The 21220-nt window shown below is 35.9% G+C and overlaps 1 pseudogene; it reads right to left on the reverse strand.

Moving 5' to 3' along the window:
- The window catches only part of LOC149553637 (protein argonaute PNH1-like), a 72896-nt pseudogene extending 52835 nt beyond the window's left edge, over nt 1-20061 (reverse strand).
- Between the last annotated feature and the right edge of the window lie 1159 nt (nt 20062-21220).

A 21220-nucleotide genomic window follows, 5' to 3' on the forward strand; every position in this document is an offset into this window, starting at 1 on the left:
TCAGCTATATTTTCATGCTTTGTAAAAATATATTTGATTCTCAACTTTAGTGTAGATTTCTTGTAGCATAATCATTTGAATTTTTCATAGAATAATTCTTAAGTTGAGAAAATTTTGAAGCATATACTTTGCAAACACCATTTCAAGTTTACATCCTTGGTTGATCAATTAAATGATTCCAAATGAGTTGGGTTAGAAACACTTAGGATGTCCAATCCTGGATTAAGAAGTCCATTGTTGTAGTATTTTGATCCCTTTCTTTGGCCAAGCATTTTTGGCTCTGTTGACAAGGATGGTGTTAATTCAAACCAATCTTTGTAGTTGCATTTTTATTCCTCATAGAATAGAGTTTAGTGTTAAAGAAGCATGTTATGCATAGAAGAAGAGACTACCTTGGGAGATTCCTTCCTCATGATAACTAGGAAGAACCATCCAATCATGTTCATCCTGAACTAGATGAAACCCAAAGAGAGAATAATGAAGACGAATCCTTTGAAAATTTATTTGTTGATATTCAAGCTGAAATACCTTCTTCATCTTTAGAAGAATCACTCCACTCGAATGAACTTTTTGCTGAGCTTGCATATCAAGATAATCCACTAGCCATTATTATATATCAAGCACCACCTCTTCCTCCAAAAATGGCTATGCCTACCTTTGATTTTCCTATTCCACCTCAGCAAGGGAATCAAAATTCAAGGAACATACCTATTGCTTCCCTTCCAAAATTCTATGGCCTTATTATAGAAGACTTTGAAACCTTTCTTTTTGAGTTTAACATTCTCTGTAGGAGCTATGACTACACAACTGATGCCCATAAGTTGAAGTTGTTTCCCTCTACCCTGAAGTAGGCTTCTCTAAGATGGTTCATGGGGTTGGGTGTAAATGTTGTAGCAAACTGGACTGAAATGAGTAATTTGTTTCTTCAAAAATATAAAGAATATTGTAGAGGTCAAGATATGAAGAGGGATACCATTTTTAAAATGTCACAGAAGGAGGATGAAACCTTGGAAGACTATCTCTAGATTCTCGTTCAATGTGCAGTGGAATACATAGCATAACCTAAATGAAGAATCTAAGAAGCATCTTTTTTAGAGAGGTGTGCAAGAAGAAAGCATGGAAGCCTTGGACCTAATGGTTGGAGGAGATGTTACACAAAGGACTTGGAATGAAATTAAGGAGATATGCCAAAACTATTCAAGAGCTACTATGAAGAAAGGTTGAGGACTAAGGAGCCTACCACATATGACCAATGGTGGGTCAGGAGTATCTAAGACAGAGTTATCTAACCTACTATCTAACTTCAAGCAAGATATCATTAATGATATCACTACCCAGTTGGATACCATGCAAGGCTGAAGGAAAAAGGATGAAGTTGATGCTATGTTGACTGAATTCTACTCTCATTGCAAACAAAGGAAGAAGAATGGCACAAGCAAGACCATTGCAGCTATGAATGCACATCCAATGCCTACTAAGTTCAAAGAAATTGATGAGGATACAAGAGAAGTGATTTTTTTTGCTTAGAGATGACCATGGGCTCAAAGAAAAGGTATGCCTTAAGAACCTCTAAATAATTTTGGTTATAATAATAATCAATGGCAAGGCACTACTCCTCCAAATTCTACCCCTCAAAGGTAGAATTGGAACAATAATTGGCCCAACCAATAGCCATAGTATAACCAAACCTACCAACAACCACCTCAGTATCCCCAGAAAAATAATCAATGGCCTCAACAAAATAACCTATATCCTCAGAGGGACTCTAACTAGCCACTTCTCTACCAGGGGAATTGGTAGCAACCACCTTAGTCGGGGCCTAGCCAACCACCTTAGCAGCAAGCCCTAATGCCTTCACCTTAGTAGCAAGCCTTGATGCCTTTGCCTCCTACAACCAATGCTAGCCCATAGAAGCAACCACAACTTCCTACTCAGCCAACACCAAATCCCAACAATAAGCAACATGCTTATTCTTTGCAAATAAATGGTATTCATATAAGGTCTAGAACCAAGTTGTTTGCATCTAAAGGACCTATAATAATTGAGGTTGCTGATACTAAAAATGTTCCAACAAGTCAACTAGTTGATGCTTCAATTCCCCCATCTGTACGAGCATCTACTCCTCCATATCTGCAAAGGTTAGTTCCTGTAGCTCCATCCAAACCAAATCCTATAGCAACTAATCTCCTAGATCAACTTAAGCAAATGACTATCCAGATTCCCTTATAGGATGTGCTTAAGGAGATTCCCCTTTACAATAAATCTTTAAAGGATGCACGTGTCAAGTAGTTTGGTAGAAAGAAAAATGATCCTCCTATTGTCCATGTGTTGGGACAACTTTCTGATTTAATGTTGAGTAAAGCCATGACGCTTAAGTATTCTGACCCAAGAAGTCCTGTGGTTACCATACACATAAAAAACATCTAGATTTAGAATGTTTTGATTGATTTGGAAGCATTAATTAATGTCATAACTAGAGAAGTCTTGTTAAGATTTAGCGTTATTGGATTAAGGGACACTCCTACAATACTTTAGTTAGTAGACAGCTCAAATGTCAATCGTGATGGTATGATAGAAGATATCATTGTGACCTTGGATTCCCTAGATATTTCTTCAAACTTTTTTGTGTTGTCACCTAGAGGCACCCTTAGAGGATATCCATTAATCTTATGAAGACCTTGATTTTCCACTGTAAATGCATTCATTACATGTTGATTAGGAAAAATGACAATATCAGATGGTGCCAAGACTAAAAAGTTAACTCTGTACTCTCCTACACAACCACAACTAGATCTTGACCAAGTTTCTTGGCCAGACCTTAGTGATGATCCTTTAGAAGCTAATTATGTTCAACAGCTCATGATGGTTGAAAGAAACTCATTTTTTGTACTAATCAATATGATTCTGAGGAGTCCACTTCTAAAAATCCTCTCGGATCCTTACAAACTATATTACCTAAACATGATGCACCTCAATCTCCTGTCGCACCAGATTATGTTCATACATTATTATGCCATGAAATTAAATCTCCATCAATAGCAGAGGTTTTACTAATGGACAAGGTAAAGAGAGTTGAGATTGATGTAGGAAAAGAGCTAAATATCAATAATGACTGCATCTCAGATGACAAGTCTCATTAAAATATTGCAAGATAGTCAACAACTCTTTGCATGGGAATATACTGACATGAAGGGTTTAGATCCTAGTGTTTCTACACATAGGATATTTATTAACTCAAAATGTAAGCCAGTGAGACAGCCCCAAAGGAGAGTAAACCCAACATTAAAAGATATAGTCAAAATAGAGTTACAAAAACTTGTTAGTGCTATATTTATTTATCCTATTTCTGATAGCTAGTGGGTGTCACCTCTAGTTATTTTTCCAAAAGAGTGAGGAGAATGGAGAGTATATGTAGACTATAGGGAGCTTAATAAAGCCACTAAAAAGGATCAGTTTCCACTACCCTTTATTGATCAAGTATTGGATAAATTAGTAGGAAGGAGATATTTTTCATTTTTAGATGGTTTTAGTGGATATAATCAAATCTAGATCTCTCCAAAAGATCAAGATAAGAGAATGTTCACCTATCCATGGGGAACATTTGCTTACTTTGTCTCACCATTTAGATTATGTAATGCAGCTACAAATTTTCAATGAGCAGTACTTAGCATACTTTTTGACATAGCCACTGATTCTGTTGAAATCTATATGGATAATTTCACCACTTATGATGACACATCTCAACAAGCTCATGCAAACTTGGAGAAGGTACTAAAAAGGTGTCAAGAATACAACCTTTCTCTTAATAGTGAGAAGTGTTATTTCATGATGGAAGAAGGATTTTTTCTTGGCCATGACCTTTCCTCTTTTGGAATTCAAGTGGACCCTACAAAGATTGTTGTAATTGCTAATCTACCAATGCTAACCAAGAAAACAAATGTTAGAATTTTTTTTGGACATGCCGGTTACTACAGGAGGCTCATCAAAGACTTTGGTAAGCTTGCTAGTCCCTTGTACAACTTACTTTAGAAGATAGTTGAATTTGAGTGGACAAAAGACTATGAAGCAGCATTCCAACAATTGAAGGATGTTTTGAGTATGACACCTATTCTTAGAGGACCTGATTGGAAGCTACCCTTCCACATTCATACTAATGCATCTGATACTGCTTCAGAAGTAGTTTTGGGACAAAAAGAAGGTACTGTTGAGCATGCCATTGACTATATTAGTAAGAATTTGTAGGGTGCTGAGTTGAATTACACTATCACCAAAAAAGAATTGCTTGTTTTTGTGCATGCACTTAATAAATTTTGGCATTATATCACAAGCTATGAGGTTTTTTTCTACAGTAATCACACTGCTATAAAATATTTGATGAACAAGCCTACTATTTTTGATAGATTAGCATGTTGGCTACTCCTCATGCAGGAGTTTAATGTGAAGATAATAGATAAACTGGGCCGACCCAATGTAGTAGCAAATTTTATGTCATAACTTCAAGTACTTGATGATCATATAGCCATAGATGATAGCTTCACTGATGAGCATCTATTTTCAATGGATAGTTGTAACCCATGGTACATAGATATAGCAAATTACCTTACTACAAGAAGAACAAAAACATCACCACACTTTTCACCCAAGAAACACCATCTTTTTGTGGAAAAGAGTTTCAATTTCTCATGGATAGCCGGGTTGATGTTCTACACTGGACCAAATCAAGAAACTCACTAGTGTGTAAAGGAAGATAAAACTTATGACATCCTATGGGCATGTCCTAATGAACCATGTGGGGGTCATTTTGCAATAAAGAGAACAACCTACAAGATCTTGACAACTGGATACTACTATCCTACTCTCCACAAAGATGCAACAAAGTATACAAGGCAATGTGATTGATGCCAACACATGGGAAGACCCACTTAATCTGGTGAAATGCCTCTATAGCCACAGGTGGCGATCATGCCTTTTGACAAGTGCAGTATTGACTTTGTCAGTCCAATAGAACCCTCTTCTCATGGAAAATCATACATCTTAGTATGTATTGATTATGCAACTAAATGGGTTGAATCATAAGCTATGACACATGCCAAAGATCACAAAGTAGAAAATTTTCTATATGAATGCATATTTACCAGATTTGGGAGTACCCAGAGAAATTTTAATAGATCAAGGAGCTCAATTCACATCTAACCTAATTATAGAACTTATGAAGAAGTACATGATCCATCATGGCACATCTTCCCCATACTATCCTCAAGCTAATGGTCTGGTAGAAATCACAAATAGAGAGATAGAAGCAATCCTCACCAAAATAGTTTCTATTCACAAATGGGACTAGGTTACTCAGCTTCTTGAAGCAATTTGGGCTTACAATACTGCATGGAAGAGCACCATTGGAATTACCCCATTTGAATTACTTTATGGTAAATTTGCTTCCATGCCTATAGAATTTGAGCACAAGACTTTAAAAACTACTTTGGAATTGGATGTTGATCTTTTAAAAGCTCAAGAAGATAGGTTATTGTAGCTCAATGCCTATGATGAATACCACAAATCTACCCTACATAATACTGAGATAATCCAATAGCAAAAAAAAATAAAATGGTATGATAAGTTCATCCACAACAGGAAGTTTTCTATTAGAGACTAGGCCCTGCTATATGATTCTCATTATCAACAAACTCCAAGAAAATTACAAACCCATTGGCTTAGATTGTATGTAATCATTTTTGTGTTTGAGAATGTTGTAGTACAATTCTCTACCATTGATCCCATTCACTTTAAATTGCTTGTTAATGGGCACTGCTTAAAACTCTACCATAAGCTGTCTAGTTGTGAAGAGTTCCTACAATAATTCCTGCCATCTATTGATCCTACAATTCCTACAACAACTGCAAGTGAGTTTCCCACTCATTTATCATCCTCTCTCTAAGTGCATTTCACTCATCATAATAAACTACTTTCCTAGTGAGAGTATTTTCTCCATAATAATTCCACCTCACTCCACTCTTTCTCATCTTCCATCTCACCTCATCCTTCATTAACTTGCATGATGGTATCATTTGACAACATGAATTACAAGGTTTGTAAACATACTCGAGTTAAATATTTTTCTTAATGTGTTGTTCTATTTTTAGTTACCTTTTTTACTGGAAATTATATGAGCTATTGCCTAATTTAGTTGGGGAGAGGGGTGTTATATTTCATTCATTTTTTTAATCTTTAACTATTCATACTATTCTTTATATGCCACCACACAATAAAAAGAATGATGTGATGTGATAGTTACCTTTATATCACAATTTTTTGCAAACTGGTAAGTACTCTACACTCGAAATGTGTCACGCTCTAAACCCTTCTATCCAAATGATTCCATGAGTTGGAATGTTCAGATGCCAGCTTAGAGCTCCCTATCCACGAAGTGCAAGAAGGTATGTTTCAAGTTTGAAGGCTCTTAGCTGAGCCTTAGAGATACACTTCTTGCTAGTAAAACATGCAATGGGATGTTCCAAAGACAAGATGCAAAAATGAAAATGTCTCAAGGAGTTCCTCAAGAATGCAATGCAACTAAAGATTAAACTAGAATAAATATGAAAAGTGCAGCTATTCTAAGCATGGATGAGAGTGTTACAATCCAAATATTAAGCTATGTGAGATAGATGATTGCAAAATAGAAGTTAAACTAACATGCAACATGAATCTAAGCTAAAATGCTATGGTATGAGAGAATGTAGATAAGAAATAGAAGTTCTCCACAAAGCTCCAAAGAAACCTGTCAGAAAACCTACATCATAACAATATTCAAAAGATGGATAGATCCTTTGAGGGGGAAAGCTCTCTCCCTTTTAAAGTCGTACAGATGGTAGAGATCAAGATGAAGATGGTGGATGATCAACGGTGGAATTTGAAAAGTGGAGTGATCCATGTGCACACACAAGTCAACCAATAGAATATAAGTTGACTTGTCACATAAGACAAAAGTCTCACAAGCCTTTTCTTTTAATTGTAAAATAGAAAAAGGACTTTATGTGTGCACTTTAAGTGGGTTAGAAGAATGGGGTGTTTTATTTAATTAAAAGGAGACATGTTCTTTTAATCAAATAATGAAATTAGGATAGCATAGTCAAACTATAGGTTATAATCAAATAAATTGATTATTAGCAATTTGGTCTAGATAAATGATTAAATTAATTTAGCCAAAATGCTGAGAAAGGGGCTAATAGTCTAGATGACCATTTTTAGGTGATTACATTTGCCCCTATTTGACTAATGCATGATCGATCTGGGAACACATTATGTCAAAGAAAATCGAAGCCAAGTAGGCGCTGATAGATATAGATATCTAATTCCAAAGAATGAAATGTAGAAATTGATAGCAAGTCCTGAGTGCACAGCCTGATAGCAGTAGTATTGAACACTAGGAAGATGATGTTAGGATCCGAAAAGAATTCAAACACCTAGCAAAGTGAATAGATCGAGAGCAAGTGATAAGGTCAAAAAAATGTTCTGAAGAAATAGATAGCTATAGCAATCAGTGATAGAGTATTTCTGCCCCCTCGAGATCGAAATTGAAATGAGTTAAAGGGATGTAGAAATTGGCTAGACATGAGAAAATTAGAATATAGCAATGTCCAAGATGATAGATACATGATTAGAACTGAAGAATGACTATAAGAAATTGATAAAATGCCCTAGTTTGACTAGAGTTGACTTTGGAAAAATAGCATAAAAATTATGTCAAAATGAGTAAAAAGAGTGATTTTAGACATGAAATAGTGAATTGAAGTAGATATGAAGTATGGAAATGATGAAGACATGAAGAAATGAAGATGCCCCAGTGATGATTTAGAGATTAGACCTCAAAAGGTCAGCTAACTACTCAGAAGAAAGTAGAATTTTAAAAGACAATTTTGACCATCAAGATGAACTTGAATTGGATTTTGATCTTGAAAATGAATCTAGGATGTTGAAATTATTTAAGAGGTCAAAAATTTATATAATGTGATGATAAGATAGAAAAGAGATGAAGTGAAAGATTAAGAAGGTAAAGGACATGAACAAGAAGAAAGTAAAGAAATATATGAAACGAGTTAGCCGATATGTCTATGAAAAGATGAAGAGAGAGCTCTCCCCATATGCAAGAATGCAAGACTAAGCTAGAAAATGAACCTAAAATGTAAGCTAATATAAAAAGTGGTTTACCAAAAAGAAGTGCATAACATTTAGACTCTTAATTTCATCAGTGAGCATTTATTAGGGACATCATAAGATCATACAACCATCATTAGTATAACTATGAGGATATGAATATGATCGAGATCACATAGGTATGTGGAAATCCAATCTAAGCATCAAAGACATGTAAGTCAAGATGACTATGTGATTAGATTCCCTAAGTTTAATTTAGCAAGATTACACTTGTATCAAGGTATAAGCTCGAGGATAAACCCCAAGTGCGATCTTGTGAAACAATCGAGGATGACACATTTGTAAGTCAAAATGTTGGATAGGACAAGAATAAATGCTTACAACACTATAGACAAACAAAGTATACCCACAAGTAGAAATCAAGAAAACATGCCCCATGCCCCTAGTCTTCTAGTCAATGACATCCTTGAAAGACTATCAAGGATGGAACATATAGTAAAGAAATCATCATAGACAGCACACAAAGTAGATAAAGATCAACATAGCTCAGTTGTTTAAATGTTAAAGTGTGTGTGTGTAAGTCACTTGGCCATTTCTTCAAGACTTGATTCTAATAGTGAGAAATATCGTGACATCAGAGACCGTAGGTAAACTATCTAAAAAGTGTTGAAAAAGACTTGATGTCAAGGTGGGGGAAGTGTTGAGAAACACTATTTTGTGAGTTGTCAAAGAAACCCTAATGCACAAGACTACCTCAATAGGCTAAGCAGTTGTGCCCCCAAGACGAGGACAAGAAACAATTCCAAGCTAGGAAATGTGTAGCAAAATAGGTGATTAAGATTGATAGACATAGGTGCGAGGGTTTCAAGTAGTGCCTGTTTCTAGGTTTTCACCACTTGATAGATTTTTTTCAGGAATTTTTTCAATTTTTTTGTATTTTTAACTTTTTTGATTTTTTTGGCGATACATCAAAGCACCTATTGCTAGGTTTTCACTAAGATGATATTTTTTTAGGACATTTTTTTATTTTTAGGATTTTTTTAGCATCATATATGATTTTTTGGATTTTTTAGAAGGTTTTAGAGATCACTAGTTCTCAAGCAAGATCACATCATTTTCTCCCAACGTCTAGTAAGGTATAGGACATGATGGAGAAACAAGCCAGTGGATAAGCAATAATGCATAAGAAAGGAATGTGAAGCAAGTAAAAGTGATCCTCAAGAACTGACTCCTCAAGAGTACCCAAGCTAGGGAAAGAAGTGAATTAGTCATATGAAGCATATTTTGGATAAGCAATGGAAGTAATGAGAAAGATAGTGTGTAGGATAAGCGGTGAAGCCAAGAAGTGTGATAACATATAAGATAAGCGATGGAAGCCAATGAGTAAGATAGCATGAAAGCATGCAATCCAAGAGAGTAGACATGTCAAGAGGCCTATGAGAACCATATTTTATTTATTTTGATCAAGACTCATGGGGTCAACTAGATAGGATAGCGATGGGATAGAGTAATAAGAATGAAGCTAGATGTGAAAGATATGAGAGAATGAGAAGGATGGGGTGAGTGATAGATAAGATAGCCAATACACAATGATAGCTCAACATTTTCAAGATCAAAGAGAGAAGAGGGGATAGATGGATGATGGAAGAATTACACATGATGCCTATTTGCCAGGTTTTCATCATGGTACTTATCCAAGGTGCCACAAGAAGTGGTTTTCACCAAGGCACATTTTCATTTTTTATTTTTTTCCTTTTTTTCTTTTTCTTTTTTATTTTTTTGAATTTTTAGAAAGAGCTCAAGCTTTTTGAATTTAGATAGTGCTCCTATAGGAAAGATAAGCCATGATAAGCCAAGACCATAGAAAGGTATGCTCAAAGATGTTGATAGGGTGATGAAAGGGAAATGGTAGTAGGAAGAATATATGGAGGATAAGAGTTCATGTATAGAAAGGAGGTGTAAGCTTTAGAAGATTTCATGTGGGTAGCTAAAATATCGGACAAGATCAACATTGACACACACCTTGAAGGGTATTGGAACAATGGAGGAATCATGGATGAAATAGCTTGAGATTTAGATGTATGAGGTGGTAGAAAAGATTTGGAAAAAAAGTGGAGTGGAAGGCTTTGGAATATTTTTAGGAAGATTTTTGGACGAAGATGGAATAGAAGCCTTCGGAAGCTTGAATGTCAACTTTGAAGTATTTTCAATATTAAATTCTTTTAAAAGAGACTTGGGAATCCATATAGCTTTAGATTTTCTTTTCGATACTTCAAAACACATTTCTTCAATAATGGGTTTAGGAACCCACATTTGCTTTGATTTAGCTCTCTTAATAGTTGACCTTTGCAGTCTCTTTTATGAATTCTCCTTCTTAGCATTCACATGTCGATTAGATGGGACATAGTGATCTTTATTTTTCAATGGATTCTTATGTTTATTCTCACTTCTAAAGGACTTGGGATTTGTGGATGAATAAGGCTGATATGACTAGTTTAGATGGATAGATGGGTGAAAATTCATCAAGGATGAGTGTCTTTGTTGATCTTGAGGTATGATAGGAGAGCTAGAAGTGGAAAGTGTAGGAGATGAAGGAACGTAAGGCCCCAATATGGATGGAAGGTTTGAAGGCTTTAGCTCTAATGGATGAGGACCAATGATAGAATTAGGATATGCAAATGGATAGTAAGAAGGGATATCAACATCTTTAGAGTGAGCAACATGGTAAAAGATATCAACAAACTCATGAGTAGCTTTGATAGGAATAACATTTTTAATAGAAGCACTTGAAGCTTGAGCACAATTTTAAAGTGGATGTGGAGAAGTAGAACATGAGGGGATCCTTTGATCTTGACAAGTAGCTTTGGATAGCATGGGAAGAGAAATTTTCTCATAATTTTTAGTAAGCTCAAGGGAGATAATGGAAGTGCTATCTTCATCATACTTAGGAGGTGGACAAATATAGGATATGGAGGGGAAAAATCTTGAAAGAGATGAACAGGTTCTTGATCTTGATCTTTCTTGACATTTATAGCTTTTTCTTTTTGAGCGTCCTCTTGACATGGAGCCACTTCTAAGGACAAGGGAGAATGAAGAGTGAATGGAGTAGTGCTTGGATTAGGCATAGTAGTGCATGAAGGTTGAGGATGTTTAGGATTAGTAGCATGGAAAAGGTTTAGAGCCAAGTGAAGGTTAGCTTGAGTTTCTTTTAGAGGTAGCCCTTGAGGATACACGTAGTCTATGTGGAAAGAATTAGGCTCTTTATTTAATGGAGGCATGTTGGAAAGATTTGAAGTGTTGGGAGATGCACAAGTGTTGGAAGAAGTGGAAGATGTAATAGAACTGCTACTAGACATAGGTTCATTAATGTAATCTTGCTCATGAAAAGTATCCTCATCGCATGAATCATTAGAGGTATCAATAATTCCATTATCAATAAGATCTCGGATTTTATGTTTTAGCTCAATGAAATCTGAAGTAGCATGGTCATTAGATTGATGACATGCACAATAGGTATCCAAGAATGGATTTCCATAGGAGATAGACTTAGGAAACATGATGAGCTTGGTGCCAAGAAGTGTTCTCAAAATGTCATCATAAGAATTCCCCAAGGGAGTAAAATTTCTCTCAAAAGTATGTCTAGAGTCCTTTGGTTATTTCTCAAGTGAATAGAATGCATTCATGTCTTCATAATTATCTTCATCAAAGATGGGTCCATCATGAAATTTTGGCATAGGATCAAAGAAGGTATCACTTGCTTGTTCTCTAAAGAGGTCTTTAGATATAGAAGATGAAGACATTTGATGTCTTGAAGTAGAGCATGTAGACCTAGAAGAAGAGGATGACCTCAAAGAAGGTGACTCACATGCATGTAAAGACCTTAAGGAAGATTCATTTAATGATGCAATCTTCTCCTCTAACCTTTTCTCAAGTTTAGACTTCATTTCTATCATGTGCTTAGAGAGATGAAGGTAAGAAAGATCATTTGTCTCTTCTAGTTCTTTATATTGTGCATATAGATCTTGAAACTCTTTAGTGACATGGAGGATATCATGATCATCTAGATTTGGTTGAGGTTTGGTAGCACAAGCTTTGAATTCCATAGTGATAGATATATAATCAAGCATGAAGGAGACTAGAGGAAGCTAATAAGGTGACACAAGATAACTTGATGTCCAAACTAGAGAGGTAGATTATTCACTTGCCAATATAGTAATGATAGAGTAAAGTGACTTGTCAAGAAAGTGTCCAAGTTACTTATGACACTAGTATCTCAAGTCAAGAGCTAGGCAAGAAGCCAATAGCTAAGTAGATAGAGCAAGTGGGGTGACAAGTGAACTTTCCCAACCTAAGAGTGCAGTCAAGAAATCAAGGTAACCATTTCAGCAAAAGGATGACTAGCAAGCGGACATAGACCATGAAGACAAAAAGACCAAGAGCACCAAGACCAAAGAGTCACTTTAAGCATGTTCAAGAACTAGAGACATAGAAAATAAAAATCAAATGATGAGACTACCCTTAGCAAGAAACACAAGAAAATGTTTGCACTTGATGTTTTGATTTGGTTGGCAAAGTTTGACAATAGTTGATAGCATAGCAAGTTTGATGTTCAAAAGAAATTTCTTTCCAAGCAAGATAGTGACACATGGAATAGTCTTCAAAAAATCAATCAAGGGACAAAGAACCTTGCATGATACAAGCATATTTGAGGTCTCAAAAGAATTCCCTAGAATTATCATCATGTGTATGTTAAAAAGATTTCCACAGGTCTAGCACATTCAAGAACACATCAAGCAATATCTACCTAAAGGACATGGTTCATTACTCAACAGCTTGGCCCACGCTTTATGTTCCTTTGCCTCACACTAAGTGGTTTCCCATAAGAGATATTGGCTTTTTCATGGAAATTCCATAAGCATAACCAAGGGAACACAGATGGTGAGTGTAAAATCTTGGGGTGATCCGAGTAGTCCACTAGGATCGATCCTTGCACCAAGAAGTTGAGCGACTAAAAAAGGTAGTTACTAACTTAGGGTGTTTAGATAAGGCTTCCGTTCATAGCATTCCTCTTGCTCCCAATTATAGGACACCTCACCTTGCGATGAGTAACCAATCTTGCGACCACAAGAATACCTTAAGCATTCTTGCCTAGTGATCTCCCTATGGTCGAAATCCCATAAGCAATCACACTAGACGAAGACAATCACTATGTCTACCAAGGTTTTGTGTCCTTGATAGCCTTGATTTTATAGTGGGTTGGAAGAGCCAGGTAATCTACTTGTCCCCACTTGGGTCGTTCCTCTCAGGTTGTCCGAGAGTAGGCCCTCTAAAGGATTCTAAACTACACAAAGAGTGGATCAACTTTTGGAAGTCAAGATTTTTGATTCACCATAAGGGTGAAGAGTATACTCTCCTATTCCAATCATTTTCTCCCAAACATGCCAAAAAGATTTAGTTGCCTCTTACTCTTGAAATCAAATGGTAAGTCAAGATTTTTGATTCACCACAAGGGTGAAGAGCATACTCTCCTATCACCAAAAGATCTCAATTGTAAGTTTTAATGTGCCTAACAATAAACAAATAGTATATGCCGCACATGTAAAAGTAAAGAACAAGAAAAATTGGATTTTTATGCGTTGGGCAGCCCTGCAAACAATCGTTAGTAGCCCTTGTGCATTTGAAGCTTTGACATGCATTCTTTTTATACAATGTTTCAATTTTTTTTACAAGGATGGCAACCTGCAATCACAACTTGTTAGCACCACAAGTTAGTGTGAAATAACATAAAAAACTAAAATAAAAAATGGTTAGTTTCCTCAAATATCTAAATTATCTTCCAATCAAGTGTATGCAAAGAAAGGGCAAACTAATCACAAATGCTCTCATTTTTACTCTTTGCTTTTGATCTAGTCAACAAGATTATACTTTTTTTCTATTATTTCGGATCCAAAAACAAAAATGAAAAGAAGATACCCCTACTAAAAATTAGAGAGCTTTCCAAAAATGCAAGAAATTAAAAAAAATCTCTTCATTTTCTCTCTAGAGACTGATTTTGTCAAAATAGGCCAAATTTATCAAATCGGATTTTTGATCCCTAATACAACCTAAAAAGTCAAAACACAAAGAGAGTACCCCTCTTACAATTCAAAAATATTTTTGAAAATGTAAGTTTTTCTAAAAAATGCACTGATTTGCGATTAAAAATAACTTTTTATGAAAAACAAAGAAAAAATCATAACTCCCGTAAATCACGTCAAAATGCTCTAAAAATCAGACTGGGATATTTTGAACACATACACAACTTGCAAAAAACATTTTAGAACAAAAATCTAAGTGGTTTAAAAGATATGATCAAATCTTTAAACCAACTAGATTTTTGACCTTCAAACCAATCTACTTATGGGTTGGCCTTAAAACCAAAGAGATAATTCTACAAAAGCACTTGATTAGATCCAATATGCTGCTATAAAAACACTAGAGATAATAAATTAAAGCAAATGGAGCTAGAAACTTGATTCATGCCCCACGGTGGGTGCCAAAAATGTACACTCGAAATTTGTCACGCTCTAAACCCTTCTTTCCAAACGATTCCATGAGTTGGAATGTTCGGATGCCGGCTTAGAGCTCCCTATCCACGGAGTGCAAGAAGGTATGTTTCAAGTTTGAAGGCTCTCAGCTGAGCCTTAGAGATACACTTCTTGCTAGTAAACCATGCAATGGGAGGTTCCAAAGACAAGATGCAAAAATGCAAATGTCTCAAGGAGTTCCTACAGAATGCAATGCAACTAAAGATTAAACTAGAATGAATATGAAAAGTGCAACTATTCTAAGCATGGATGAGATTGTTACAATCCAAATATTAAGCTATGTGAGATAGATTATTGCAAAATAGAAGTTAAACTAACATGCAACATGAATCTAAGCTAAAATGCTATGGTATGAGAGAATGTAGACAAGAAACAGAAGTTCTCCACAAAGCTCCAAAGAAACCTATTAGAAAACTTACAGCATAACAATATTCAAAAGATGGATGGATCCTTTGAGGTGGAAAGCTCTCTCCCTTTTAAAGTCATACGGATGGTAGAGATCAAGATGAAGATGGTGGATGATCAACGGTGGAATTTAAAAAGAGGAGTGATCCATGTGCACACACAAGTCAACCAATAGAATATAAGTTGACCTGTCACATAAGACAAAAGTCTCACAAGCCTTTTCTTTTAATTGTCAAATAGAAAAAGGAATTTATGTGTGCACTTTAAGTGGGTTAGAAGAATGGGGTGTTTTATTTAATTAAAAGGGGACATGTTCTTTTAATCAAATAATGAACTTAGGATAGCATAGTCAAACTATAGGTTATAATCAAATAAATTGATTATTAGCAATTTGGTCTAGATAAATGATTAAATTAATTTAGCCAAAATGTTGATAAGGGGGCTAATAGTCTAGATGACCATTTTTAGGTGATTAAAAGTATGAGTTCTAGCTAAGGTACTTTATGCAAAATTAAGTGATCTTAAATGCTAAAATGTTAGTTACTTAAAAAAGTACTATCACTTTTCTTCTTGTCTTGTTCGAAGCTTTTCCATTTTTGAAATTACTCTTGTAATCACTCCAGAAGAACAATGGGGGGTGATTTGAGAAGAAGAGAAATACCTGACCATGTAATATTGTTAGGAGACCCAATTTTCCAACCTATATTTTAAGCCAGGTGGTAGACGAATTACATCTTCAAACTATCTGCATGGGATGAGGAGCTTACCTTAGAAGTTTTGCAGATGCCGAAGGATGGTTTTTCCATAGTCAGAGGAATAAGGGTTTCATTTTCACTTGAGATTGTAGCTGAGATAATGGAATTTCCTCTAGCAAGAGAGGAGTTGTCAAACAGATTAGACCTAGTTTTGGCCAAAGCCCAATTTATAATGCACACAAACCCACAGCTTCAAATAGATTGGAAACAAGGTACAATCCGCACATCTTTACTAGAACCATTTAACTAATTTACTAGCTATATTGTGAGATATTTTACTTGTGAGAGGAGACATTCATATTTACATGCCACACATTTCAAAATTTTGAGATTCTTAAGATATGTTGACTACCCTTTAAATGTTGTTCATTTTATGTATCACATTTTGCTAAAAAGAGCTACTGTAGTGCAAAAAGGAACCAAAAGATGTTTCACACCACTATTTTATCAAGCTCATCATCGAAAAATCCCTCAAGGAACAACTCAGGATATTTTGGGATGATTTTATTTCAAACAATATGCAAAACCCTATTAGGCAACCTATAGAGAAAATTAAGGAGGAAAATGAACCTCAAGAAAATCCTATAAGCCCAATACCAAAATCTTCCTCATCCAAACCCAAGAGGTCACAGAGAACCCCAATTTCCACTCCTATAGCTTCTACCTATAGGTTGGGTCCAACATCTAATAAGGGTAAAAGGAAAATTAAATTTTCCCCAAACACTAGCTCTCCTTCAGTTCCTAGGGTTTATAAGAAGAAGAAAGAGAATGTACAGGAAACATCTCCAAAACTTCCTATAGCTTCAAAGGTAGTAGAAGTACCCCTCAAGTGTAGAACTCGAAGGAGCCAATTATTTGAAAAACCTGATTAGGGTGTGTCTTTTCAATCCTCTATGTCCAAAACTGTAACTATTGAAAAAGAGCAATCCTCTTCTGATGAGGATAAGATCATCATTGAATATGGTTCAAATGAAGAAAGTGTAGAATGTATGCCTATAGTAGTAGGATCATCCTTTGTCTAGATGCCCATCATTTCCATAGATTTAGACAGTAACAATAGTGTATTTGTCAAAGTTGTAGACTCTCCTCCTATTCTTTAGAGGGGAAAATTTCATGAAAAAGATATTATAATAGATTTGGATAGAGTTAATGCTATTGCTGAAAAGATTTGTTTGCAAGGACTTGATGTTTTAGCCTATGTAGCCCAACAAGCTATTCCTCTTGGTCCTTCACTTGTGTCACATGTTACTTACCATCCTAGTTCCACTATTTCATTGTTAAGCATTAATTCACAATTATCTAATCAATTAATTCAGGAGAGGGAAGAATGGAAAATAGAGAGAGAGAGAGAGAGAGAGAGAGAGAGAGAGAGAGAGAGAGAGAGAGAGAGAGAGAGAGAGAGAGAGAGAGCCTCAACAAAACCATCTTCAATCAAACTCAAGATTTGATTGAAAAGGATGTAGAGATTGAACAATTAAGTGGTAAACTTGCAAAATTCACTACCATGGTTCTTGAATCGATGTCTTGTCACTCTCTTTCTCTTTTTTATGCTTTCTTTTTTAAAGAAAAAATTGTTAATTATCAGATGACCTATGTAATGCAAGGTAAAAGTTTAACGTTGAATAATCCTTAGGAAATTTTCCAAGCTTTTCATACTACCCCTGTAGCTATAAAAAATTTACTCAGTGAACTCTTTTTACTTAATTTAGTAGTCCCTGACAATAGAGATTAGAAACCTCTACTTTATGTGGGTGATACTCAACTCAGGGCATTGATGTCTTCGATCCAAAATGAAGTTAGTAGAGAAAACTAGGCCCACCAATACAAAGAATTAGAGTATGAGATTCCACTTTTTCTCAGGCCTAAAGCCAAGGATGCTAGAACATTGTACTATGATTGGTTAAAAGTTTCTCAATCAAAATTTGGAAACTAGATTATTTCTCCTTTAAGGGAGGAAGCCTATCAATAATATAAAGCTATGGAAAAAATAGATCTTCCTACAACAAAGAAGGGAAATCAATGGCACTGGATATGATTGAGTGAAGACTTGTAGAAGAAGGAACCTCATTCTCTATTGAATCTTGTCATGGCTACTCGATGAGCACCCTAGTATATTAAGCTAGGGGAAGAAAGAAAAGGTGATTGGATTCCTTTAACTTTTCAACCTCCACTGCTATTGTTCCCATTGCTTGCTAATAAACAAGATTTAGAGAAATTTGATATGACAGAAGAGCTCCATAGATGGGAAGGGTATAGGAAGAGTGAAGGCTTTTTTTGGAACTACGCTACATGAGGTAAAGGATAGAGTGTTCCCTCAGATTTTAGGATGGCTACCAGGGTAAAAAAAATCATAATTTTTTTAGGACAAGTCAAAGTTTCAGTTGGGGGGAATGATGAGACTAGAATATGGTCTATTTTATCATTTCATTTTCAGTTGAACTTGCAAACTTTCTAAAGACTTTGATGTTTATGAACATGATGTTTATGATAATTTTAGACATATATGTGCATAATTACTTTCTAGGACTAAAATGAATATGCTATGAAATCATACGTCATTGGTTACAAAATAGTGAGAATGATGTTTTTCTTCCTTAGCTAGGTTGGGTAGTTCTCTTGCAGCAATGTGACATAGGTTAAACTAATTTAGATAAAATATTTTGAATTATTCTTGATGTATGTTATTACTTTGGAGGTACTAATATTATGTATACTTAAAGGTGAAGTCAACTTAGCTAAGTAGAGTTAACAGACTGGGAAAACACTAGTATATTTAATTAATGACCTTCCACATCACCAACCATTTTGTTCATAATAGCCAATAACTATTTTCAGGAAAGTAGGAGTCAAAGTGAGAAATCTAGGGGTCATGAAGTCCTAAATTCATGTTCCATTTGGTGCCAAAGTTAATTCATCTCTTGTAATGTTCAATGTCATCCATTGTTTCAGTAGTTGATGGAGCCTAAAATCTATAAATTTTGTTCCTAATTTGTGCTTAAATAACTAGAAGTTTCTGTTCTAAAAATAATAATTAATTAGTGGTTTTTAGTGGAAAGAAGAAGTTTTCTAAGTTTTTGAGTGTTGAATATAATCTTTTTATTTATCAGTATTTACATTTATTGTTGTTATGAATAAAAAGATCATTTTAGGTTTCCATCTTTGAGTAGTTCTGCTTCACTTCTTTGTGGGGGCCCACATAGGGAGTGAACTAATTAATTAACATAGGATTTACCTTCAGTTTGTAGAACTAGAGTATACTCTTTTGTTCCTACAGCCACTAATAGTAGAATTAGTGGACTATTCCTGTAGCATAGGCAATTGAAGTAGTTCTCGGTTGTATTTTCATGCTTTTTAGAAATAGATTTGATTCTCAACTTTAGCATAGATTTCCTATAGTATAATCATTTGAATTTTCGTAGAATAATTCTTAAGTTAAGAAAAGTTTGAAGCATATACTTTACAGATACCATTTCAAATTTAAGTCCCTCATTAATAAATCAAATGAGTCCAAATGAGTTGGGTTGGAAACACTCAGGATGTCCAATCCTGGATTAAGCAATCCATTGCTGTAGTATTTTGATCCCTTTCTTTGGCCAATCAATCATCATCAAAACTATCTTCTTCTTCACTTTCATATTGTTTTCCTTTAGATTTTCCACCTTTCTTTTTTGATGAGTAGTCCTTTTCAATTAATAAAATTTACTAAGTTTACAATTCACAAAAAAGGGGCTAGGGGATACAAGATCACCCCGTGAATGAGTTCACACGGTCGAAGCCGAAATTAACAACATGGCCTCAACCAAAAACTAATCACTATTCATAAAAAAAAAACTTTTAACAACCTTAGGTTGCCAAGGCAGTACCATCAGAGGGAGGATCATCTTCATCAGGAAATCCCCACGCATCAGTGGGATTGTGGGGCAGACTGGGAACAATCTAGCCATCAGCAGCATCAACAAGATCTAGCGTAGTTGTAGTCTCTGCATCCTTCTTGTCTCGCCGTGGAGGAGAAATTGCCAAGGCCAGCTGAGGAAACTTGCCAGAGTGCACCTGTCCAGGGGGAGGATCCGGGGACCAGCCAAAAGCTCGCCTAGGGGGAGGAGCTGGGGACCAACCAAAACCACCACTCGGTGGGGAAGTAGAGCAGTGCCTCCAACCACCATGTCCACTACTGGGAGAGTGGTGGCAAGGACCCTAGGAGCATGGTGTGTGTGAATGGTGGCCAAAGGACTGGCGTCGGGAATGGCGACTGCGAGATGACAAGGCATCGGTCAAGGCATCCAAAGACACTCTAGAAATGGTGCATGGAGCATTGCCCCAATGATTTAACAATTCCTGTAAGTGCGCAACTTCTGGGAAACTTTATTAGCTTGCACCTATATCTGCATAATAACATTGTTACAAATGCATGCCTTAGTGTACATTGCAATGTTTACAACCAAAAAATTGTGAGTGAATAAAACTACATTCCTTTCTTTCCACAGAGAAAACAAAATTTCCATCCTAAAGGTATGCCAAATTTGGGAGAACTTTCGAGGAATTCTGGGGAAATCACCCAGCAGGATCATGTGCCATGAAAAAGGTTCGAGCTTGAAAGGCTTGAAAAAATCATGAATCCAGTGCCAATAATTCTGAGCATGCTTGCAAAACTAGAAAATATGCAAAAAGGACTCAGGTTGACCATAGAAGGGGCATCTGGGATCAGGAACCCCAATGTGCTTGAGTTGAGGCCCTAGGGGAAGACCTTGGAAGGCAAGGCAATAAGCAAAGTGGGAAATCTTAGGTTCTATAATGGCACTCCAAATGGTGTCGAAATGTTTTCTCCATTGAGAAAGTGAAGATTGCAAATGCCACCATTGATTAAGCATGTCCACCATTGGAAGGTGGGGCGAAAGCCATCTGTACCCCGTATTGGGCTTATAATTGGTTAATGGTGTGGTAGGATACCACTTCCAATCATGCCACCAAGGACGAACAAACTAAATCCCCAATTTATGAACTAAGTGCACAGGGATGGAAGACAAAAAAAGGTCATAAGTCTGGTGATCAGAACTAACAAGGTGGTACTAAACTTGCATATCCTCCCATGACCTAAAATTCATGGTGACTCTTGAAAAAAAATCCTAGGTATTGCGGATGCCATGTTTAAAGAAACGCAGAGCACGGGCACCTTGAGTCTTGGCAAGAGGAGTACCCTAGATGGAAAACAGGGGAGACCACCAAATATTCTATTGATTTAAGGATAGCCCATTGCAAAACTCATCACCAGCCCAATGAAGCCAAGGTTTAACAGCTTCTCAGGCTTTCCAGATGCTCTTTATA

This window comes from Cupressus sempervirens, chromosome 6, assembly GCF_028749045.1.
Source record: "Cupressus sempervirens isolate cs-2001-9-10 chromosome 6, ASM2874904v1, whole genome shotgun sequence".
In the NCBI taxonomy this organism is placed as follows: Eukaryota; Viridiplantae; Streptophyta; class Pinopsida; order Cupressales; family Cupressaceae; genus Cupressus; species Cupressus sempervirens.